Below are 17,618 nucleotides of genomic sequence, written 5' to 3'. Positions count from 1 at the left end.
TATAGTATGCAGGCACTTGTGGTTCACCATGGGCATTTCATTGATATCAACACAGGGTGATCAGGGAAGGTGCATGATGCATGCATCTTCAGGAACACTGGCCTGTACAAAAAGCTGCAAGCAGGGACTTTCTTTTCAGACCAGAAGATTCCAGTGGGGGATGTTGAAATGATCATAGTGATTCTGGGAGACCAAGCCATGGCTGATGAAGCCTTACACAGGAAACCTGGACAACAGCAAGGAGTACTTCAACAATAGGCTGCGCAAGTACAGAATGACTGTGGAATGCACCTTTGACAGATTAAAAGTGCACTGGCGCTGCCTTTATGGCAGGTTAGACCTAAATGAGGAAAATATTCCCATGGTCATAGCAGCCTGCTGTGCACTACATAATAGTTGTGATGCTAAAGGTGAAACGTTTTCCCGGAGGTAAAATGTGGACGCTGATCACCTGGCAGCTGATATTGAGCAGCCAGATACCAGGGCTATTAGAGGGGCATAATGGGGGGCTATTCGAATCAGGAAGGCTTTGAGGCACCATTTGGACAATGAGTTCCAGTAAGGTGTCTTTCTATACAGCACTCTGCCATGCTTTGTTAACTTGCAGGAAAATGTTGATGATTCCTGACCATGATTTGTACTCAGCAAATGATCAGATTGCTGCTGTGTATTAATTCCAGCAGCAACCACCATGTGTAGGACACAAATAAAGATTGATTATCTTTCAGAGAGTTTGTTTTTATTAAATACTAATTAACAACACACACAAAAGGCTTGGTGGGAAGGGAGATAACAATGAACATCAATGTAGGCTCTTATAGCTGTGTGTATGTCCAGCTATCATTTTGAAGCTGTCAGAAGGGATGGAATAAATGGGGTACCTAGACAGGCCAGGAAGTTGCAAGGAATATATGGGAGGAGTTTCAGGGGGGCATGGAAAGCAGTTCTGTATCGGCTGTGGTGGCGGGGAAGCATCATGAATGTCGCATGCAGCATGATTAGGGACTTCAACATCTCCATTTGCTCTTCCATCACTTTTATAATCTGCTCCTGAACCACTAAAATTCACTCTTGACTCTCCTTTCTGTCCTGCCTGTATATTTTATAATTTTCTTTTAAAGTCTCTCTCCATGCCCTGCATTCTTGTTTTTTGGCCTCTGAGGATTGGAGCATCTCTTGACTCATGTCCTCCTTACTCTTCCTTGGTTGCTTCCTTATCTGGTGGAGGCACTCTGCTGTTGTGTAGGAGGTTCTCCTGAAGGCCACATCTGTAGAAGAACGAGAATCAATAAAAAGAAGCATGATTTTTAGTTCGTGCACAACATCAAATCATTATAGTAAAATGCATTTCTTTTTAAATACAAATCAGTTTCTCATTGTCCCTTGACAATCTGGGTGAACAGGGTGAGTTTGGCCCCGGGGAGGGGGATGACCCTGCGTACTCCACATTGTCCTCCTGCTCAAACTCCTCATCCATGACTTTGTCCTTGGGGTTAATTCTGCTGTCTGCTGTGTCCAGCCCCACCAAAGTATCCATGGGTCTCTTGGTGATGGAGGTGAGGTCGCCACCAACGAGGGCATCTAGCTCCTTATAGAAGCAGCAGGTCTTCAGCACAGCACCAGAGTGATGGTTTGATTCCCTTGCTTTCTGGTATGTCTGCCTCAGCACCTTTGTCTTTGCACAGCAAAACATGTTCCATTTGTATCCCTTATCCAACATGCCATGAGAAATCTGCCCATAGGTATCGAAGATCCTACGGTTGGAGAGGATCTGGGACTGCACAGTCTCCTCTCCCCACAGTGCCAGCAGATCCAACAACTCATGTGTGCTCCAAGTGGGACAGCGTTTGCTGCATGGAGCCACCATGGTCAGATGGGAAGATGCAATGTGAGCTCTCCATGCCAAGCAAACAGGAAGTAGAATTTCAAAAATTCCCAGGCCTTTAAATGGGGAGGGGTGGATACCTGTATACCTAGGTACTGGGCAATGGAGTTCGAACTGCTGACCAGAGCAGTCAGGATGAGCATTGCAGGAGACCTCCTGGAGGCCATTTACAGTGACATAACCAAGCGCAGTGTCTACACTGACACTTTGCCGCAAAAAACTCTATGCCTCTCATCAAGGTGGTTTTATTTTGTCAGCAAAGCAGGAGATTTTTATCATTGGAAGGAGCACTGTAGTCTGTACGCTTCCACCATTTTGTCAATGAAAGCTGACTTTTGTTGACAAAACTCTGTGGTGTAGACAAGGCCTCTGTTTCTCCAAGCGGACAGCCAATCAGATACATTTCATAACCTCAGAAACAAGACAATTTAACTATTCTGCCTTTTAGAATGAAACAAGGACTAGAAAAGTATCATATCCACTATGATGTGACTATGTTGGACAACATATTTAAACTTGGAGAGTGGTCAGTTTGGATGAGCTATTACCAGCAGGAGAGTGAGTTTGTGTGTGTATGGGGGTGGGGGTGTGTGAGAAAACCTGGATTTGTGCTGGAAATGGCCCACCTTGATTATCATGCACATTGTAGGGAGAATGGTCACTTTGGATGAGCTATTACCAGCAGGATAGTGAGTTTGTGTGTGTGGTTTTTGGGAGGGGGGTGAGGGGGTGAGAGAACCTGGATTTGTGCAGGAAATGGCCCAACTTGATTATCATGCACATTGTGTAAAGAGTTGTCACTTTGGATGGGCTATCACCAGCAGGAGAGTGAATTTGTGTGGGGGGGTGGAGGGTGAGAAAACCTGGATTTGTGCTGGAAATGGCCCAACTTGATGATCACTTTAGATAAGCTATTACCAGCAGGACAGTGGGGTGGGAGGTGGTATTGTTTCATATTCTCTGTGTGTATATAAAGTCTGCTGCAGTTTCCACGGTATGCATCCGATGAAGTGAGCTGTAGCTCACGAAAGCTCATGCTCAAATAAATTGGTTAGTCTCTAAGGTGCCACAAGTACTCCTTTTCTTTTTGTGAACATATTTCATATGTAACAGACATCAGTTATGGAGGGCAAAAGCATTTTTCCCAAGAGAAGCATGTTAAATTCAATATGTTTCCTTACATTGAATGGCTGAAATTTTGGTGCGACGTGTACTGGTCTGGCAAGGAGGCAGGAACTAGGGTGGGACATGTAAAAATGAAATAGTGGAGCAAAGAGATCTAACTTTGGAGAAAAACTACTTTTCACAAGTTGGGTAACCTTAATTAAAAGCCAAAGGGCTCTGTTCTCCTCTTCCCATGCTTAACTCCATGAACCAAAGTCAATGGAAAGACTCCCAATGACTTTAATGGGCATTAGACCAGCCCTTATAGAGGGAGAGGAGAATAGCTGATTATTTTCCCTTTTTCAACAAACCCCTATATAGTAGTTAAAACTGCTTCCATTGGGCAGTTCAGCAGTATAATGGTTTGTCTCTTACATGCGGGAAATTGTTCTAAATATGCTGATCTGAAAAATATTTTTCAGACAGTGTAAGCATTTAGAGGCAGATCCTCAGCACAACTTCATTGACTTCAATGGACTGGTGCTGATTCGCACCAGCTGAGGATCTGGCCCAACCCATTAGTCATTCTCAGCCAAAATTACTATTTGATTTCAATGGACAATTTTATCTGAGAATTGCATGTAGGATCAGGCCTACAAAGCAATAAAAAAGAAGCCTTGTTAGGTATGATTATGATTAATCACTGACTTGGCTTTTCCTTTCTCTGAATCCAGGCTCACATAGACAGATTCCTGCCACATGTGCCCCATCCCTCCTGGGGATTTAACAGACAGAAGCTGAAAGAATTAGATGGAAATATCCTATCTGAGCACCTCATAATCTTTAGAGTGGTAGCCATGTTAGTCTGTATCAGCAAAAACAACAAGGAGTCCTTGTGGCACCTTAGAGACTAACAAATTTATTTGGGCATAAGCTTTCGTGGGCTAAAACCCATTTCATCAGATGCTGATGAAAGCTTATGCCCAAATACATCTGTTAATCTCTAAGGTGCCACAAGGACTCCTCATTGTTTTTTCATAATCTTTAGTGTGCTTACCTGCATAACAGCCCTGTAAGGTAAGGGAATGTTGTTAGTCACATTTTAAAGATGGGGAGCTGGTACAGAGAGACTAAGTGACCTACACAACATCACATAAGAAGGCTGTGGCAGAATGGAGAGTTAAACCCAGGTCTTCCAAATCCGAAATTAACACCCTACCCACTGGTCCATCCTTCTGCTCCTTTCTTATCACTTATTCATCCTTACAACCTCTGCTATATAAATAAATCCTGAATAAGATCTTTCTTTCTCTTTTTAAAAAAAGAAAAGGAGTACTTGTGGCACCTTAGAGACTAACCAATTTATTTGAGCATGCTCAAATAAATTGGTTAGTCTCTAAGGTGCCACAAGTACTCCTTTTCTTTTTGCAAATACAGACTAACACAGCTGTTACTCTGAAACCTTTCTCTTTTTGTCTCTCCTGATTAGATATTCCAGTTGGTGGGTCTACCATCATCTAGGCCATGGTATCTCAACCTAAAAGTCACAAACATGTTTCAGGGGATCATGACCACCCTGCCTTTCCATATGGTTGGCTAAATGGGAAGTGGGTCCTGAAATATTTTCTGTTGTAACTTGGGATCATGATATAGAAAAGTTTGAGAATCACTGATCTAGTAGAATTTCACATTTTGTATGTTGTTCTTTTTTTTTTTTTTTTTTTTGTATGTTTACTCTGAAGGCTTAAGTACAATTTTTTGCAATGTTTGGATAAACTTTGTCAAACAGTGTTTTGAGTTTCAGATCATTACAAAATTGCTCTGCCTTGAAATGTTAACATGTGTGTAACATTTCTTTGTATCCCTCTAGCTAAAAAATGGTTTGTGACTACTCCAGATTTTCCACATGGTTAAATCTCCTTAAAAACATGTGCAGACTGTATTAGAAGAAGAAAATAGGTTGTAATTATTACAGTTATTAATAATTGTATCTAATTATAATGGTTGTAGTGCGTGTATAAGTAGTTTGCCTTCTGGTGGTTGGTAGATGAGTGGTGGTTTTGTGAATACCAGCGGGGGCCTAAATGTTGGACTTATGCACCTAAAGTGGCAACCCCCTTGTGAATGGATCCCCTTGTACTTTGTGGAGTTCATGACATCTGCAGGGCAGTGGAGTCTGGTGGTAACCAGGAGCCTTGCAGAGCTCATGGGATCTGTGTTATAGAGACCCTGTGGACCTCTTACACCCTATATTAGTCCTACATAGTTATTAAAAAAAACTTAACTCCGTTAAGGTTGCTGCTACAGGATGTAGTAGTCTAAGGAATGCTACTGTTAATAAAACCTAAGCATTTTGAGGTATCAGTAATGAAGAGCTAAGGAAAGATAGATAAATATTCACCTCCTAAACACTCAGATATGTGATCTCTTAAATAGTGGTAGCTGAGGAGGTGATGTTTTGATTCACATGTAGATCCAGTTTAGGCCAGGTTCCAAGCTGTGTTCAAATTCATAACAATGAGATTTCATGAGCTATTGCCATAAGACTTTGGCTACATTTGAACCAGAGTCACAAAACAGGATTTAGGCCAGACCCAGACACAAAACTGTAGGAACAGATCTGTTCTTGATACTCAAATCCAACGCATCAACAAACTCAGATTCAAAGGGATTTACAGACAAGGTTCCAGACATATTCATTTGGGTTCAATTTATATAGAGATTACACACACACAAATGACATTAAAATAATGCTAAAGTTGCAAAGTCAAGCATCCAAAAGTTAGGAAATTCCAGAATTAGGGCTGTTGATTAATTGCAGTTAACTCATGAGATTAACTCAAAAAAATTAATTGAGATTTAAAAAATGAATCACAATTAATCATAGTTTTAATCACACTGTTAAACAATAGAATACCAATTGAAATGTATTAAATATTTTGGATGCTTTTCTACATTTTCAAATATATTGATTTCAATTACAACACAGAATACACAGTGTACAGTGCTCGCTTTATATTATTATTATTATTGATTACAAATATTTGCACTGTAAAAATTATAAATAAAAAATAGTATTTTTCAATTCACCTCATACAAGTAGAGTAGTGCAATCTCTTTATGTGAACATGCAATTTACAAAAGTAGATTTTTTTGTTACATAACTGCACTCAAAAACAAAACAATGTAAAACTTTAGCACCTATAAGTCCACTCAGTCCTACTTCTTGTTCAGCCAATTGCTTACATTTATGGGAGATAATACTGCCTGCTTCTTATTTACAATGTCACCTGAAAGTGAGAACAAGCATTCACATGGCATTTTTATAACCAGCATTACAAGGTATTTATGTGCCAGATATGCTAAACATTCGTATACCCCTTCATGCTTTGGCCACTGTTTCAGAGGACATGCTTCCATGCTGATGACACTCATTAAAAAAATACTGTCTTAATTCAATTTGTGACTCAATTGCTTGGGGGTGAATCGTATTTCTCCTGCTCTGTTTTACCCACATTCTGCCATATATTTCATATTATAGCAGTCTCAGATGATGACCCAGCCCATGTTGTTCAATTTAAGAACACTTTCACTGCAGATTTGACAAAACAGAAAAAAGGTACAATATGAGATTTCTAAAGATAGTTGCAACACTTGACCCACAGTTTAAGAATCTGAAGTGCCTTTCAAAATCTGAGAGGGACAAGGTGTGGAGCATGCTTTCAGAAGTCTTCAAAGAGCAACACTCCAATGTGGAAAATACAGAACCCAAACCACCAAAGAAGAAAATCAATCTTTTGTTGGTGGTATCTGACTCAGGCCTTGTCTACACTACCCGCGTAAGTTGACCTAAGTTATGCTACTCCAACTGCATGAATAACGTAGCTGGAATCAACGTAGGTTAGGTCAATTTACAGCGGTGTCTACACCATGCTGTGTCGATGGGAGATGCTTTCCCATTGACTTACCTTACTCCTCTCATTCCTGTGGAGCATCAGAGTCAACCAGAGAGTGCTCTGCAGTCAATTTATCGGGTCTTCACTCGACCCACTAAATTGACCCCTGCTGTATTGATTGCAACAGCGTCGATCCCCAGTAAGTGTAGACATGGCCTCAGATGATGAAAATGAATATGCATCGGTCCACACTGCTTTGGATCGTTATTGAGCAGAACCCATCATCACCATGGACATGTCCTCTGGAATGGTGGTTGAAGCACGAATGGATATATAAATCTTTAATGCATCTAGCATGTAAATAGCTTGCAACACCAGCTACAATAGTGCCACATTAAGGCATGTTCTCACTTGCAGGTGATACTGTGAACAAGAAGTGGGCAGAATTATCTCCTGCAAATGTAAACTTGTTTGTCTGAGTGATTGGCAGAACAAGAAGTAGGACTGAGTGGACTTGTAGGCTCTAAAGTTTTACATTGTTTTCTTTTTGAATGCAGGTTTTTTGTACATAATTCTACATTTGTAAATTCAACTTTCATAGAAAAGAGATTGCACTACACTAGTTGTATGAGGTGAATTTGAAAAATACTATTTCTTTTGTGTTTTACAGTGAAAATATTTGTAATCGAAAATAAATATAAAGTGAGCACTGTACATTGTGTATTCTGTATTGTAATTGAAATAAATATATTTGAAAATGTAGCAAACATCCAAAAATATTTAAATAAATGGTATTCTATTATTGTTTAACAGTGTGATTAATCACTATTAATTTTTTTAACATCATGATTAATTGCAATTAATTTTTAAATGCTTGACAGCCCTAGCCAGAATTAAGGTTGCCTGTGTAACCTTAATTCATTTCCCTTGTGTGAATGGATTATGATATAGACTTTAATTATATGATCACATTCTATTTTTTTCCACTGGACACGAAAATATTCAGCGTGAATGGTTAAAGTTTGTCACTGTAAAAAACTGAAAACAGGATTTTACAATGGGAAGTGTCAGGCAACCTTAATTATAGGCAACACTACCAGCTCCGATAGATAGATAGATAGATAGATAGATAGATAGATAGATAGATAGATAGATAGATAGATAGATAGATAGAGTGGACTGGGCATGGTAGTGTGCACGATATCAAATACCAAGGAAGAAATGTGCAAGACAACGAGTGCATGTCTGCATAAATGTTTCTCCTTCGTTTATAACACATTTCCTTTTTCATATGATAAATTCAGTATTGACAATGTTTTGACAATGGCAATGGCTATGTTTTGTTGTTGTTTGAAGACTCGGTACACCACTTCTGAAAGGTTGCCGGTCCCTGTTGTAGACTCTATTTGCAGGCAGTTTTCCTGACTTTTGTCACCTCTTCTTTCAATATTTCGTAGTCAAAAATTCAGTCTGGTCTTTTGAAACTTACCCAGGTCTTCTCATCTTTGTCTTGGTAGTTCTCTCAACAGATTGGGTGCTATTGCACACACACGGTGCTCTATGACCCTGTCTAGCCTAGCGGAAAAGGAGCTTTAAAAAAAGTTAGTTAATTTATTTTAATTAATTGATGTTAGCACCAAGGCTGTCCTCCTTTACAAATAAGTAAACTGTTCATAATCAACCCTAGACTCTCACCCCAGCCCCTCCTCCAAAACCAAAGTGAGGTTTAACCATTGATGCTGTTACTTTCCAGGCCATTAAGCTTGCATGCATCATCTTATATTTTCTAAAGTCCAACAAGTTAATACCTTTCGGATGGCTAGGGGTGGGAAGCACAGACACCGGGCTGTGAATCTACTGGATAATAGCAAGTGCTTGGATTGAAGTAGCTTCAATCTCTACCCGCAAATCGCAATTTGTTCCTTTATATTGACACGTCTGCGGTTTGCCACCTGGCAATGGAAGCCCTGAAGCCAAGGGAGATATCCTGCAAAAAGCTCATTTCCACAGCGGTGCCTGTCTCTGTGATGACCTGATTTCTGCTGTGATCATCCTTTAGACTAGAGATCAAAGCGGGATTAATGTAATTCTTTACACTTTGCATCGCACATCACCCAACTCTGGCGAGGGGGTGGCAAATAAGGACGAAGGCAGCCTAGAGATGCTGGGGGAAATGGAACTTGGCGAGTTTTGAATTAAAGGACACCAGTAAATGCTGACAGGCATTTCCCCATCGAGTAGTTTTTAAATCCGTGCCCATGTAGAGTCCTTTCCGTTTCTTATGCATCATGCTAATACCATCCTGACATGGGGCTGATCCAAACCTCACTGAACTCAGTGGGAGTCTTGCCATGACCTCAATGGACTTTGGATCTGGCCCTTCATGTGTAAATATCCCAGGGGGCTGAGAGTAGGTAGGGCTGGCGCAGTTCGGGCCAGGCGGTAGGTTCCAGGTTCCATCAGAACTAAGTGTGTGTGTGTTTGTGTGTGGGAGAGAAAACATTATTAACATGATCGTTCCGATAATGACTTTCTTCTGACACATACACACACAGCTGCTGTTGCTGCCGCTGTTCAGCGACGCAAGGGCAAGGGAACTCGCGGCGGGTTTTCACACTAAAGCGTTTTAGCGGAAATCTGACTCCCCACGCCCCCCAAATCCTGTTAAAGATTCACAGTGTTTCGCTTTTACATTCGCTCTGGGTGTCACATTCTGGGGCGCCGCGAACCCCGAATGGGCTTGTGCGACTCCAGCTTTTTTAAGCCAACCCCGAGAATCAACGCCACGCACGTTGTCTAGAAATTGCGGGACGGTGATCAAACCCGCCCCCGTTACTAGTGCATACTGCACACCCCACCGGGGACGGGAAAGCGGTCCCTCCTCCAAAGCTTTAGTATTTTAACTCCAGTACCTATCGGAGAGCCACCCCGGTGCAGCGGACCCGCAGCATCGGAGATGATACAGGCGAGTGTTGATGGTTCCGATACACAGAACTGGGTCCCCTACACTCACACACAGAGTCAAGTAGCTAAACTCTCGCTTTAAATGGGTAGGCAATTGTGTACAATTGTACCGGCTGATGGTTCTTTGCACACAAAAAAAAGTATCTAAAGAGCTCATTTATACTGAAAACTGAAGCGATTTCTCTTCCTCTAAGTGTTTCAGTCACTTTCCTGACTTTAGCAGCCCCGATGGGTCGCTGGCTGTGTTTACGATAAGGCTAATGTAATAACACTGCAAAAATGTGTGTCTAGGGAACAGTCAATTAATCCTGGTCTCTAAACTATTGCATACAGACCGGGAGACAGTTAATTTCAATGTCTCCAGAGAGAAACTTTTATGCAAGTGTAGATTCAGGGCTCCATCCTGCTAATCCTTATCAGGGGACTAGCCCGTTGACTTCCTTGTGATTCCTCTTGAGAGCAAGATCTAGTCGCTTGAGCAAGAGTTGTAAGATCAGCGACCCCTTAGCTTTATGGACGCAGTTCAACATTTGCAAAGAAAGCATTTTGCTTCCCACGGGGCAGACCGTCCATTCCCCCACAACAGCAAATCAAACTATCTACGCTCATTCTTTCATTGGAAGGCCAAACTGGCCAGGACGTATCCTGTCAGCGTAGGGAAACGACCACAGCCCATGAGAGGAAAAGAGTCTCGCAATGTGTAAACACAATTTAATGCTCCATAGTCTAAGATAGGCTGGGAAATGCATACACTGTTCATGTACTGCACTTTGGGGATACAAAGGTCATTCCACAGTGGCAACTTGTTAGTTGTGATTCTCCTCTGCAATTAAAGAAAATCTGAAGAAAAAGAACAAGGAGGGAGGGAGGAGATTTATTGGCCTTCCCCAATAGCTTTTCCATGAGTGTCCAATCCAGGAGAAAGTGTGTATATATGCATATACTTTTCATTAAAATATCCCCAGAGACCATATTAAATTAGAGTGCAAGCTTGAGCCAGCTAGGTGTATGCTGAGCCATATAGATGGCGGTTTGGTTTTTTTTTGTTTGTTTTGTTAGGATGTCCCATTTGCAAGCGCTAAAAGTCTTGGACCACAATAACAAACGCTTCGTAGAGTGCAAACAATTAATATGTAATTATTATATATGTACAATGTATATATTGTACATGAATATATCCAAAATTGCCTGTTGGGCAGATAGTTGATGTGTATGCTCAGGCACAAAGGCATATCCCCAACAGGTAAGTCTGCAAGAAACATCACCTTAATCATTTAGAAAAATGAACACTCTTGAGCCCTTGGATTTGTGTATTTAGTATAATCTAATAGCAGCAGTGATTATATTTCATTGTTATCTGCAGTGTGATACTTTCAGCTGAAGAGAGATTTAAAAATCAATAATGAAGTCTTGTGCTTGGCTGGATTGGACACGCAGGGAGAAGCTATTGGTGAAGGCCAATATATCAATGTCTCTCACTCATAGTTCTTTCTTCTTCTTCTTCAGGTTTTCTTCAATGCAGACGGGAACCACATCTAACAAGGTGCCACTTTGGAATACATTATACTTGAAGCCAACATGCTAATTATAGATTAATAGGAGGCAAAACTCGGTTGAAATGACATAGTGAAAAAATCCCAGCGGATCAAATTTAGTATGTCACCATATACATTATGGTCACTTAAAATTCTGTGTTTAAGAGGACGCTGCATAATCTGCAAAACCCCATGACTCACTGGCACCAGACTTTGCACAGACCAGTGCAGTTAGAATTCTTTAAAAGTTATTTCGTGGTAAAAGGGCACTTTGGGAGCTTTTACAGCTTCAGCCAAGGTATGGCCAACGTTTCTAGCCTGATACAGCAGCAGCCTGTAAAAGAAACAAGAGATTCAAATTGTTTAAAAAACCTCTCCTCCGGTTTCATGAATTTGTTTTTAAACTATTCAGCTGATCTGAAAGTTGGATAAACATCAAGGAAGAACAGAATTATTTATCATTTTAATAAAAGTGGTTTACAAATATGAGGCCCAACTTATTTTTGCCTTTTCTAGCTTTTAATGTAGGTAAACAAACCTCCCTGGGCTAAATATTGAACGTTAGTCATGTGCACTAGTACATAGCTGTTTGGCAATCAGAAAAGATCTAAAACATAACTAGTGTATTACATAAAGTGAAAATAGAGGATCAAAAATAAGCAAGTGGATAAGAAGTGTAAATACTCCGATTTAAATACTTCTGTTTTAATAGTCTTAGAATGGCATATGTTTCCATAATAGTCAACACTTAAAAGCCTTGGTAGATAATCATACTTATTGAAAGACTGTTGAAAGATCATTTTTGCAGTTCTCTCTCTCTCTCTCTCTCTCTCTCTGCGTGTGTAGCTATAGACATACAGATAAAAACTGTTGGGTGGGTGTGTATACACACACATATACATACGTTTCTTTAAAATGTTTACATGTTCAGTAGCGTTAGCAGCTCCAGAATAAATGTCCCTTGATTTACAACACTTCACAGGTATTCCAACTACTGATTAACAAAAAATGTGATGTAAGAAATGAAAAGCTTCCCCATCCCCTCAAAAAAAGAGGGAGGAAAAGAAAGAAAAGGGGAACTCCATTTATTCTCATTTGTTTATTTCTAGATTCCCCCCCCCCTTTCTACACATTCATTTGAATAGCTTTCAAGCTGCAAAATGGAAATGTGGCTCCTGCCCTCTATTTCAGCAGCAGCGTCCTGGCAACAGAGCAATTTTCTATCATCAAGGATAAATGGCATCGAACAGAACATTCTGATAAAAAAGAAAAAAAGCTTTAGCCCAAGAAGCCCATGATTGCTGCCCTTCCTGTCTGTCATCCCTTTACAAAATCCTCTCCTCCAAACCTGAGCTGCATGCTGTCAGAGCTAATAATGTCTTCTAAAGAAAAGAGGAAGAAACAGCATTCATGCACAATGTTCCCATTTATTACATAGAGGGCTTATCTAAAAAATTGCAAATATCTCTATTTGGTTCCCTGCAAATTAAAACCAAGATGTAGGAAGTTACATGATGCAACAATTATTAATGTCACATCAGAGCATCAAAACCCCATATCTTACTTTCTACTGGTTAATACTTTTTTTTAATGTAGGAAAAGTCCCTTGTTATGAAAATACAGCCACACTAACCTTTCAGGTTTGTTCGTGTTACTTAAATCCAAAATAAATGATTATTGAAATAAAGTAAGTGGTATATAAAGACTTTGCATATTACCACTTACATTTATGTAGAGGCGCATGGCCCCCAGCTGATCAAAAAAAACCCAACAACCCTTTAAGGAAAGTATAGCTTCAAGGAATTGTAATGCTGGAGCTCAGGTGGCATAGGGATTTTATAGTAAACCAGTAATATCGCGTGTCAGAAATCTAGGGGCCGATTCTGCGTCCTTAAGCAAAACTCCCCATAATGGGGTCCTTGGTTCCTGGTGCTGAATTATAAATAGATGGCGGCAGTTCGGGGCTGCTACTTCGTAGGCTGGGGTTACCACAAGTGGAGCTGCAGTAAGGCGAGTGAATCTTTCCCAATTAAGTGGCCGATGTGACTGCCATGCACGACAGCTGTTTGCAGAACAGGCTTTCAAAACGTTCACGGTGTTAAGTGAAAGGAGCATCTTCGTTTGACAATGGCCATGGAGATTAAGGCACGAGCCCAAGCCTCAGGCAACTCCCTTATGCCGAAACATTGCAGTAATCGGGGAAATTTCATCCCCTACAACAAGCCGTGGCCTTGAGCTTGGGGCGCCCGCTTCTTGAACCGGGGAAGGTTTAAAGCTAGTTTGCGGAATGGAGAGAAAGCGCGGCGCTCACGCCTGCTAGGTTGGAGAAGAGTGTGGGGGCATTTAGACAGCTCCTTAAACACGTGCTTTAATTCGTGAATGGCAATAACTGAAATGAGGGGGCCAACAACAAGAGCCTGACGGTCTCACATGATGGTCTACCTTCTCGCCTCTCTCTGTAGAGAACAAGATGTTATTTGTCAGCTGAGATGCTGCAGGCCATTAGCCCAACTGAAGGCGGGGAGCGGGGGTGGGGGGGGAGGAGAGAAATGTCCTAGATTATACGAAAAATCGGTTACTGAGCATGCTCGGTCACTTTCTTTCGACAAACCCGGGGCAAGGCTGTTTCTCGCTGGGCCTCAGCGCGCATGCCCAGTAGCTGAGTTCACACGAGGGACTGCCGCGGCTCTGAGAGTTCAGGGGCGGCGGGGCTGTCGCAAGGCCTAGGCGAGGCCTATCCATAATCCCCGGTGGCGGCCGCACTCCCTGAGGGGCCGCGGTGGCCGGGCAGTGGGCAGGCGGCGGTTCTGAGGGGGCCGCTCAGGAAAGTGGGGCTTTGTCGCCTGTCGGTCGGTCAATAAACCACGTGTAGGTGGGCGGGGGGGGGGGGGGAGGGGAGAGAGATGGGAAATGCAGGGGCGCGCGGGCAATGCTCCCCGCCCGTGGAGGGGCAAGTGGCTGTTTGGCAAGTCCCCAGAAAGCAGGCTTCAGCAGGCTCCCTGTGCAGCGCCGGCTGCTGCGGGGCCTGGGGCTCACGCCCGCTCCTCGCTCGCCCTCCCCGGTCCGCCCGGGAGTTCTGCTGGCCCGTCTTCGGGCGCGCTGCTTTCACCGCGGCTGGCAGAAAAGGGAAGGGCCGCCACCGGGAGCGGGGAGCTAGGCGGCCTGCGCACTCCCGGCTCAGGCTAACTGAGCCGGTTTGACGGGAGGCCCGGGAGCTGGGCTCAGCCTGGGGGGCAGGCTGGGGGAAGCAGCCTGGTCCCCTGCACTGGCTGGGCAATGGAAGAGCCGCGATTTCAAGGACGGGTGGCCGGGTCGGCTCTGCCTTCTTCTTCAGGTTTCCGTCGGTGAATTAAAGGAGAGTCTAACTGCACCGCGCAGCAAGGCCCCTCCCTGTATCCGGTCAGACGTGACGTTTTCGCAGATCTCCCCTCTCCTGGGCTCTTATCTCCGACGCTTCGAGGGGCAGAGATCAGCGGATCTGCCCGAACGTGCTTTTGCGTTTGGCAAACTTGGTTCGGCCGTTGCAGAAGTTTCCTCGCCAGTCCACTCCGGGCCCGATCCTGCGCTCTCTTAATGAGCCCCACGAAGCTCGCCAGTGGCTTCCCTGGGCATGTAAGAAGTGCAGAATCGGGTTCCATATTATGGGGCGGATTTTCCTCCTCTTCCACGCAGTCACCAGTGTAACTCCATTCATTGCAGCGGGTGACTCCAGGTAAGGGGAGAATCAGGCCCAGTGATCAATGCCTTGACAACTTGTGAAGAGCTGTTTGCGGGCTAGTTTAACAGGACCTTCCTGAAATCAGGGATGAGGAGGGGCAAGGCCCTTAGGACACACCAGTAAGAGCTGAAGTGACACGTCTCTGCCTCCCTTGCTGATAGCAACATTAATGAGGGCTTTCAGAGTAGCAGCCCTGTTAGTCTGTATTCCCAAAAAGGAAAGGAGGACTTGTGTCACCTTAGAGACTAACAAATTTATTTGAGCATAAGTTTTCCTGAGCTACAGCTCACTTCAGCGGATGCATTCAGTGGGCTGTAGCTCACCAAAGCTTATGCTCAAATAAATTTGTTAGTCTCTAAGGTGCCACAAGTCCTTTTCTTTTTATTAATGAGAGCTGTGGCTTTCGGGGGAGGAGGGGGTTAACTTTAGTCCTCTAAAACTGCACTTAGGTCATTTAAAACGCTTTCACTGACTTTTGCTTAGTGCCACATAAAAGTGAATTTTTTTTTTTTAAGTAATGGAAACGATTTTTTTTTAAATCATTTCTTCGGTCTTGGGAAACACTTACTAAACAAATTGCCCCTTTGAGCGTCCTATCAGCCCAGCTTCCACTACTGCATGTTAATGACTGGAGGATTAATGATGCTTTTTTACCAACACTTGTCTTCTTCAGCAGTCGACACAGCCAATTAATATTTTTAATTACCGCTACATGGAGACTAACCAGAGCCTTTCTGATTTGATTTGACCGCTGAATTTTATCTCCTGTGAAATGAAACAGTCACATCCGTGAGGTAGGACTGCTGCTGTTTTCTTTTCACGCCTTTATAATGTCTTGATACCACCTTAAAGGGAAAAAAAACTAGCTAAAATATCTTAATTACACGTTATTGGGGCACAGACAGTCATTTTTAAGGCTATCAAACCGTACTAAGAGCACCAGTTACAAAAGCACACACAGAAAGGAGAAAGATCTAGCAGCCTGTGAGACAAAATTTGCTGGAGACAGAATTATTACCTGGGGCCCGATCCTATTCCCACACATTCCCTGGAGTTTTTCTATTCACTTGGACAGAAGAAAGATGGGGGAGGGGGAGAAGGGGCTTTATAATTAATTTATAATTAAATATCCTTGCCTGTGTAAGTATTATACACGATAACCAACAAGCAAACCTTGCAGTAAGGCTACTGTTTCCATTTGGAATTTAGGAGATGATCTTGTCCTTTTACTTTAAAAAAGACTAATGATGAATACTCCTTTCTGAGCAGAGCAGCCTTGGTGTTCTGCTGAGAGTTCTTTACCAAATGCATACGTTTTGGAATGTGGGTATTTCTCCCCTTTCTTTTGGGGCTAAACCAGTATTATGACACCGGATTAGTCAAAATCCTGAGAGGGGAGGAGGAAAAAACTTCCATAAGAAATTTATCAGCGGGGCAAAACTCTTCTGGGAATAAAAGCTTATAGATCCCATGAAGGTACTGGTGTTGCTGGCTCTTTTCATACACACACTGATCAGCCGTGTTGGAAATACAACCATTTCCAGAAGTCTGACGTTTAAATGAGCAGACAGGCTATTTGGAGTTTTGTGTCTGGTTTTCTAAGAACTCGGTCCCTAGCCGCTTGTGCACATGCACAGAAAGAACATTGGGCTAGGGGCAGGTACTAGATGTTGAAAAAAACAAGTGCATTCCTGCCCTTTTTTCGTATGAACTGCAGGAAGTTTCAGAAACGGCCCAAGAACAACCCGCTTCCCCCTGAAATGTGCCATATATTCTAGACCCGATGGTGTATGTGTTCCAAAACAGTCTTAAGAAGACATCAGCGCCGCAGAGTGAAGTGATAACATCATACAACTGTCCCAGAGATTTAAACTGACCTCCATCCTATACCAACCGTTATCTTATTTGTATTCCTCTAAATTATTTTGCTCGGAAATTCTGAATCATGAACCAGAGAGCAGTGGTATTTAGGCAAAATAAAGGAACCCCATTTATTAGCGCTTCAAGTACTATCGTTTTTCCTGACGTCCTTTGCGTTATTTCTGGTGTTTCCAGGCCTCGGAGAAGGCGATATACTACAGTAAAACAATGTGAATTCTGTCCTGAATCCTGAATGTGAATGAGGTTATGTGGTGATATGACTTCGCTTTTAACTGTACTTCTCGGAGTATGGCTTTAATTAAATGTCTTCCGGCTCTGAGAGATTACATGTTATGCAAAATATATCCTAGCATGAAATTTACTTCCACGATATGAAATTAGGTTACTTATGTTTTCGTTAAAAAAAAAAAAAAACCAAAAAACCCCAAACGTTTCTACTTCTTCTGAGCTTTTTTGTTTTATTTCACAGAGAGTGGAAATATTCTAATGTGAGAGAAAGGAAGGGAGCGGATCTTTAAGGAGGGAGAGGGGGATCCAACATTTTTAAAGGCGCTTTGTAACAAAACCTGCCAGGGGCAGAGTGGAGGAGGCCTGGTTTCTCAAATGCAGACAATTCACAAAGCAGGCATGTTAAC

At 42.5% G+C, this 17,618-nt stretch overlaps 1 long non-coding RNA gene across 1 annotated transcript in view; it reads right to left on the bottom strand.

The window, feature by feature from the left end:
* Positions 1–717: 717 nt before the first annotated feature.
* LOC140906060 (uncharacterized) overlaps positions 718–17,618 on the bottom strand; it is a 31,104-nt gene continuing 14,203 nt past the window's right edge. The window contains exon 2 of the long non-coding RNA XR_012157031.1: positions 718–1,268. This is a non-coding gene — a long non-coding RNA (uncharacterized lncRNA). The remainder of the gene's footprint in view (positions 1,269–17,618) is intronic.

This window comes from Lepidochelys kempii, chromosome 2, assembly GCF_965140265.1.
Source record: "Lepidochelys kempii isolate rLepKem1 chromosome 2, rLepKem1.hap2, whole genome shotgun sequence".
Taxonomy (NCBI): Eukaryota; Metazoa; Chordata; order Testudines; family Cheloniidae; genus Lepidochelys; species Lepidochelys kempii.
The sequence above is the reverse complement of the archived record's forward strand: the minus strand, read 5'-3'. Positions and strand labels throughout refer to the sequence as shown.